This window comes from Mus pahari, chromosome 10 (genome assembly GCF_900095145.1).
Source record: "Mus pahari chromosome 10, PAHARI_EIJ_v1.1, whole genome shotgun sequence".
In the NCBI taxonomy this organism is placed as follows: Eukaryota; Metazoa; Chordata; class Mammalia; order Rodentia; family Muridae; genus Mus; species Mus pahari.
In genome coordinates, this window is record NC_034599.1 from 39,301,571 (window position 1) to 39,310,050 (window position 8,480).

General features: G+C 41.5%; 1 protein-coding gene across 1 annotated transcript in view; it reads right to left on the reverse strand.

The window, feature by feature from the left end:
- Cbl (Cbl proto-oncogene) overlaps positions 1–8,480 on the reverse strand; it is an 84,334-nt gene that overhangs the window by 47,003 nt on the left and 28,851 nt on the right. The gene's annotated exons all lie outside the window — the stretch shown is intronic.

The following is an 8,480-nucleotide window of genomic DNA, read 5'->3' on the forward strand; positions in this document are numbered from 1 at the left end:
CTCACTTTGTAGACCAGGCTGGCCTTGAACTCAGAAATCCGCCTGCCTCTGCCTCCCGAGTGCTGGGATTAAAGGCGTGCGCCACCACGCCCGGCGCAAGCTTTTTTAAAAAAGGCATTTTTTTCTTAAAATCACCTAAGCCATTTCCAGCACACATCAACAATAGCATATAACCATAACCACTATCCATTTCCAGATTTATTTATATTCCCTTTTTCTTTCATAGTGCTTACTCTTGATACATTTTACACATGTATATATGCATTTGGCCATATACCCCCGTCCTTATCTTTTTGAGACAGAACATTATGTTGTGATGTATCCCAGGCCAGGCCGGGCTAAAATTTCCTATCTAGTAGAGAATGACCTTCAGTTTCTCTGGTCTTCCTGAGAGCTGAGACTGCAGCTGGGCGCTACAATGATGGCAATAGTTGGTTTGTTAAGATAGGCCCTAGCCTTGCAGCACACACTGGCTTTGAACCTGCAGTTATATTCCTGTCTCAGCACAGTAAATGCCAGAATTTCAGGAACGTGCCTCCATGCTACCATTTCCAGAACTCATCTATTCTGGCTATATGACCATTAAGCAGTAACCACCTTTTCCCTCCTTTTAGTTCCCAATAGCTCTATTATACCTGTCTTTATAAATCTGCACACCTCTTAAGTAAAATCATAAAACATCCTTTTAGATCTGGCTCATTTCGATCAGCAAAATGTCTTCACAATTAATCTGTGCTGTGGCTTGTACGTGCGTCCTACCCCTTCCTACAGGTGAGTATTGAAACTTACCAGGCCAGTGAGATGGCTTGGACAGGGATGGCTGTGCACAAGACCTGAGTTTGACCTCAGATCTCTAGACCCCACAAGGCAGGAAAGAACCAACTGCTGAAGTGTGTGTGTGTGTGCACACAGAGTAATACAAATTTAATTTTCCTAGAGTTCTATACAATATGTTAAACATATCCCCTCCCCATCCTCACGCCCCTCCTTTTTCTCAGCCCTTCTAGTCCCCACCACTTCCCTAGACAGTTTTACTTTTGTCATTTAATATCTATGCGCATGACTTTATGTAGACTATAGAAAAATCTAGAAACCACAAACAAGAGAAAACAATATACATATGGCTTTCTGTGATTGATTTAACTTACTTATGAATAATACTGCCTTCATTTGCATTCATTTTTCTTTTTTTCTATTTGTTATATGTAAGTACACTGTAGCTGTCTTCAGACACTCCAGAAGAGGGTGTCAGGTCCTGTTACGGGTGGTTGTGAGCCACCATGTGGTTGCTGGGATTTGAACTCTGGACCTTCGGAAGAGCAGTCGGGTGCTCTTACCCACTGAGCCATCTCACCAGCCCTCATTTTTCTTGAAATGACAGAACTTCATTTTTCTTTATGGCTGAAAAGGTTTCACTGTGCAAATGGCACACTTTTGTTATTTCCTGTTGTTGGACACCTCAGCTCGTTCCATAACTTAGCTATTGTCTGTGCTGCAGTGAATGCTATGCTCTTGAATCTCTGTGAATGCCTACTCAATTCAGAAGCTTGGGTAAACACCAGGCAAGTGTAACTGTCCATCATCATTTCGTTTGTCCATTTATCTGCTGATAAATGTGGACTGTGTCCCACTTCTGCTTGTCATGAACACTTCTGCAGTGGACATGGATATACAAATATCTTATTAAGTTCCTGCTTACAGTTCTAGAAATATATGTCTTAAAAAGTTAGAAGATGATATGCTAATTCTCTGTTCAACTTTTTGAAAAAGTAAACTTTTCTTTTTTTTTTTTTAAAGATGTATTTATTTATTTATTATATGTAAGTACACTGTAGCTGTCTTCATACACTCCAGAAGAGGGCGTCAGATCTTGTTACGGATGGTTATGAGTCACCATGTGATTGCTGGGATTTGAACTCCGGACCTTCGGAAGAGCAGTCAGGTGCTCTTACCCACTGAGCCATCTCACCAGCCCGAAAAAGTAAACTTTTCTACATGGTTGCACAGTTTTTCATATCCATTAATGAAGCATGATTCTAGTTCTCTACATCCTCACCAGTATCTATCACTTTTCTTTTCTGATGATACACTTCCTAGTGGGTGTGAAGTAGTGCCTCACTGTGGTTTTGATTTACATTTCCCTACCAGCTGACACACCTATCTTTCATGAGCTTTCTAGCCAAGTTACTCTCTAGAAATATAGGTTCATATAAATACTTTAAACCTGTGTGTGATCAACCTCAAACCCCAAGCTGTTCCTTGGGATCCATCTTTTCTTTTTCCTTTACCTTCCCCTTCCTTTCCTTTTCCTTCTCCTTCCCCTTTCCTTCCCTCCTTCCTTTTTTGGAGACAAGGTCTCACTGTGTAGCCCAGACTGGCCTCCAGGTTACAGAGAGCCTTTCTTCCTGAGTATTGTGACTAAAGGCACTCAACACCATGCCCAGCTCATCCACCTTATGTTTTGAGACAGTCTCTCATTAGGACCTGGATGTCTATACCTCCCAGCCCCAGGACTTTTCCATGGCCCTTTCCATAGATAGTGGGGACTGAATTTGACCAACTGAGCCCTCTCTCCAGCTCCTTCTTTCAGATAAAACTGCCTGCTCTCACGACTTTAAAGATCCCCCTGAACCCAGTTTGTTTCTTTCTTATAAGTCTTCCCTCTGAGCCCAAATCCTAATCACATTGCCAATTGTTTATTTAACCTCTCTTTAAATGGCTCATAAAATTTCAAATCTTGGCCAGATGTGATAGTGTAAGCCCAGCTCTTGGGAGGCGAAGGCAGGTGGATCTCTATGAATTCCAGGCCAACCAATGCTACACGCATTGAGACCCTGTCTCAAAAAAAAGCCAAACAAACCAATCTCAAACTTACGCATGTCCCAAATGAAACTCTTTGCTTCTTCCTGTACTTACAGCCTGAGTTCTCTGCTAGAATAAACATAGCATGGTCAGCAGAGTTAATGAAACTAGAAGCCATTTTCAATTCTTCCATCATCCTTTTCTACACTCCACTTCCCAATGTGTTGACAAATCTAATTTTAGCTCTAATCCATTTCTTATCTGTTTTTCTTTCAACTTCCTCCTCCCTTCTCTACTTCCATTACTGCCACAGCCACAAACCTTTATCTATTTTACAGACAGCAACTGATACTGTCATTGTAAAATACCAACAAGATCACATGCCTTGCCCTTGTTTGAAACCTCAGTGGCTTCCACTGTTCTATGCCTTTATTCCCACTCAGACACCTGCCCAAGCCACCAGACCTGGTATGCTCCCTTTAAAACAACAGATTCTGCCCACTTCTATTCCTTCCACTTACAGCCGCTCATGATCACCTCTCTCTTCAACTGAAAAGACAGCCACATGTTCCTACCCCTCTCCAAAATGCAAGAAATGTTCCAAGTATGACTAGAAATCGTTTCTCACCAAGCTAACTCTTAAACACTGAGATAGCTGTCATTATCTATCGGTAGCATTTAGCATATGTTCTGAAGAAACATGTTCTAAAAATGATTCAGTTTGTGGAGGATCACCATTCTTTGGAGGAAAATGTCAAGAGTGTGCTTTGAGCCAGATGTGGTGGCACACTTGTTTAATCTCAACGCTCAGGAGGCAGAAACAGGCAGATCTCTGTGAATTCCAAGCCAGCTAAGGTCGATATAGTAAGACCCTGTCTTAAAAAAACAAAACAAAACCTTGCTTTGCAAAATATTAAGAAAAGGGAGGCAGAGGCAGGTGGATTTCTGAGTTCGAGGCCAGCCTGGTCTACAAAGTGAGTTCCAGGACAGCCAGGGCTATACAGAGAAACCCTGTCTCGAAAAACCAAAAAAAAAAAAAAGAAAGAAAAGGCTGCTTCTTCAGTCAACCAGCTTCTATCAACCCTGCTCTAACTTATTCCTGGAGAATGGCTGCAGGTAGCAAGTGCTGGTGAGTCCTTAGAACCTGATTCCACTGCTAGCAGAGTGTGTGCCGCAGAGGCCATTGTGTAAACAGTCTGAAGCTTCCTCAAAAAGTTAAAAACTGGTTGCTCTATAACTCAGCAGTTCCCCTCCCAGGATGTAGCAAAGAGAACTGAAAATAGCATGCAAAAATCTGTACACAAGTGTTCATAGAAATAATAGTTATAATAGCTAAAAAGTCTACTCAAATATTTATAAACAAAATGTTCAAACAGGTTGAAATTAACTGTCAAGATGAATGGAGTAGTCGCTATAGGAGCTCACACCTGCAGTCTCAGTCCTTATGAGGCTGTGGGGGACTTGCCTTGAACACTCAAGACCAACCTGGGCTGCACAGCAACTTCTGCGACTACCTAGGCTATGTGTACCTGTCTCAGCTAGCTTCTCTCCCCACCCCAAAAGGAAAGTATGGATACATACTATAAATATGGACAAGTTGTAAAACCACACTAAAATAAAGAAAGCAGACACTAAGTGGTGGTCATACACATTATATAGCTCCACTTATACGAAATGTATTTTATATAAAATGTCTTCATCAGTCCAATCTACAGATACAGAAAATAAACATTAGTGACTGGGCTAGAAGCAAGCTTGACAGAGTGATTGCTAATGGCTACAGGATTTCTTTGGGAGCACTGAAAATGTTCCCAAGTTAAGTTGCTGTGGCAGTTGTATGACTTTATAAATACAACCAAAGGGTATACTTTAAGAGCTCTCCTGTTTTGCTTTCTACCTCTGTGATGATGAAAAAGAAAAGAAAAAAAGCCAGGCACAGTGGCACACACCCTTGATCCCAGCACCTACGAACCAGAAGCAGGAGGCTCTCTGTAAAGTGTTTATCTTTCAGTTTATATTTATAGTCCAGTAGTTCTCAACCTGTGGGTTATGACCATTTTGACAAACCACTATCTCCAAAAATATTTATATTATAAAGCATGACAATAGCAAAATTACAGTTATAAAATGGCAATAAAAATAATTTCATGTTTGTGTGTGGGGAGAGATTCTCCACAACATGAGCAAACGTATTAAAGGGCTGAAACATTGGGATGGTTCCAAATCACAGTTATAGTCCATCACTGAGAGAAGTCAGGACAGGACTCAAAGGCAGGAACTAAAGAGGCCATGGGTGAGTGCTGCTTACTGGCTTGTTCAGCTTGCTTTTTGGTTTTTTTGTTTTAAAACAAAAACAAAAACAATTCAGGACCATCTGCCTAGGGGTGGTACCTTCCAAAGTAGGGAGGGCCTTCCCACGTCAATCATTAATCAAGAAAATACTCCAGGGCCAGCCTTGCCAATAGAGACAATTTTCTTTCTTTCTTCTTTTTTTTTTTTTTTTAATTTATTTATTTATTATATGTAAGTACACTGTAACTGTCTTCAGACACTCCAGAAGAGGGCGTCAGATCTTGTTACGGATGGTTGTGAGCCACCATGTGGTTGCTGGGATTTGAACTCTGGACCTTCGGAAGAGCAGTCAGGTGCTCTTACCCACTGAGCCATCTCACCAGCCCCCGAGACAATTTTCTTAACTGAGGCTCCCTCATTCCAGACAGAGACTCTAGCTTATGTAACGATGATTAAAAAGTAATCATCACAGAGCTCTGTAGTGTATGAATCAAATGTGTATAATTTTCTTTTTAAAAGTTTGGTGCTGGAGAGAGGGCTCAGTGGCTAAGAGCACTGGCCGTCCTTCCAGAGGACATGGGTCCAAGTCCTAGCACATGGTGGCTTACACCTGTAGCTCCAGTTCCAGAGGCGAGTGCAACATCCTCTCTGGCCATTGTGAGCAATGCATACCTGTAGTACATGCAGGTAAAACACCCATACACAGAATAGATAAAAACAAAACCAAAGAAGTCTGTAAGCAGTCAAAACATAAACCAGAGGCCCATGACTCATATTTTGGAATTGAGACAGGAATTAATAGAAACAGTAAAGGTACTCACTTATAAAAATTGTCCAATTTGGATAAGAACAATTAATATACTTTTGTTATATAGTATACATTTACATTTAGTCATTGCGAATGCATATGAAACTACGTATTTTAGCCATGTCAAATTATATGCTTCATGTAGTGTTATGTATTAATGATATACAACCCAATATAATAGCCTATGTTGACTCTATAATAAACACCATAATTAAGACAATAAAAGCTGGGGTTGAGGATGTGGCTCCTTGGTAGGTAAAGTGCATGCACCAAGCCCTTGGCTGGATCCCCAGCACCACATAAACATGGTGTGAGGCTGCATGCCTGTGACTCCAGAACTCAGGAGGTGGAGACAGAAGGATCAGAGATGGTCAAATCATTCTCCACTCTGTGGTGAGTTCAAGGCCTGTCTGGGATACATGAGAACCTTCTCCAAAAATGTAGAAGAAAGAACTCTCAACAACCCACAATAAAAACATTATTATTCCATTCACTGGATGGGGAAATAGAAATAACATAGCTAAAAAAGTGGCTAAGAAAAGATTAAAAACCTACAAGTTGGCTTTAGAGTTTAACTGCTTAGCCAGTATACTATACTGGCTCTCAGTCATTGTGGTGATTTGAGAAAAAGTGGCCCCCATAGGCTCACAGGGAGTGGCACTATTTAGAGGTGCGTGGCCTTGTTGGAGGGGGTGTGGCTTTGTTGGAGGAAGTGAGTCACTAGGGGGATGGGCTTTGAATTCTCAAATGCTCAAGTCAGGCCAGTGCAGCATTTACATCCAGCCTGACAACCTGGATGTAGAACTCTCAGCTCCTTCTTTTGCACCATGCTGCCACGCTTCCCACCACAACAGTAATGGACTAAACCTCTGAACCTGTAAGCCAGCCCCAATTAAATATTTTCCTTTGTAAAGAGTTGCTGTGGTCATGATGTCCCTGCACAGCAATGAAACTCTAAGACAGTTATTAAAGGAAGCACAGCAAGCACTGTTCAGTATGCTCGAAGAAGAAAGGAAAATGCAGCTTCCATTTCATTATAAAACTGCCTTTAGGGCTGCCAGGCTGGCTCAGTGGGTAAGGAAAGGCCCTTGCCGAGAACTTTCATGGCTTGCTGCCTGGCCTGATGACCTGAGTTCAATCCTGGGAATCCACCTGATGGAAGGAGAGAACCAACCCTAGCAGTGTTCTCCAGTCTACACACAGACACACTACACCGTGCATGCTTATATGTGCACCTGCACGTACACATAAAAATAAATGCATTTTAAAAAAGTAAACATACTTAGATGGGTACAGTGGCATGCTTATATTTTCAGTTGCTTGGGGAAGGGAAAGAATAGAGCAAGAGCCCAACTCAGTTCATATATATATATATATATATATAATTGAGTGCCCTTTTTTTAAAAGTAGGAACTGCTGTAGGGACAGTCTGGAGTTAAAGCAATCCTTACACTCTGACCCCCTCGTACTCTCCCTCATCTAACTCCTGTAACTCCAGCCAAACCAGACTTCCCACATTCTTTGAACACACAGTCGGCAGCAGGTTCTTACTAGTGTGTTAAAGGCTGACTGACTTCTCTGCCTACATCAGTGGTTCTCAACTTCCTAATGCTGTGACCCTTTAATATAGTTCCTCATGTTGTGGTGACCCAAGTATAAAATTTTTTCATTGCTGTAAAAAATGAATTACAAATAAAATTAAATTTAGCAAATTTCATTGCTACTCAGTAACTATAATTTTGCTACTGTTGTGAATCCTAATATAAATATCTGCTATGCAGGATATCTGACATATGTATGACCCCTGTGAAAGGGTCGTTCAACACCCCAAGGAGTAGTGACCCACAGGTTAAGAACCATTGGCCTAAGCCGGGCGTGGCGGCACACGCCTTTAATCCCAGCACTTGGGAGGCAGAGGCAGGCAGATTTCTGAGTTCGAGGCCAGCCTGGTCTACAGAATGAGTTCCAGGACAGCCAGGGCTACACAGAGAAACCCTAAAAAAGAAAAGAAAAGAAAAGAAAAGAAAAGAAAAGAAAAGAAAAGAAAAGAAAAGAAAAGAAAAGAAAAGAGAACCACTGGCCTAGACTATTCCTACTCATCCTTCAAAATCTAGTTCAGATTAACATTTCCTGTCTCACTTCTGACGCCATCAAATAGGCAAAACTACATTACATATCTCTATTAAATCCTTGACACATTACACCATATTTCAACTGGACAGAACCCATGAGCTAGTTAATTCTTTCCCGGTAGATGTTACACAGGCAAGCTAGTAACAGGCCATGTAATCTAACTGTATTTGATGATAGGGCAGCTACGGAGCATGTGTGAAGCCCTGGGTCTGTCCCCAACAGCAAGGGAGGGCAGGCGTGGTGGGTGTGCCTCTATTTATTCTAGTTAAAAATTATTCTTACACATAAAAGTTTCAGTTCAGTTTGCTTTATTTAAGGAATGGCTCAGCAGGTAAAGGTGTTTGCTGCCATCTGATCTGAGTTCAATACTCAAAACCCACATGGTGGAGAGAAAGAATCCTTACATTATACATACACACACACACACACACACACACACACACAC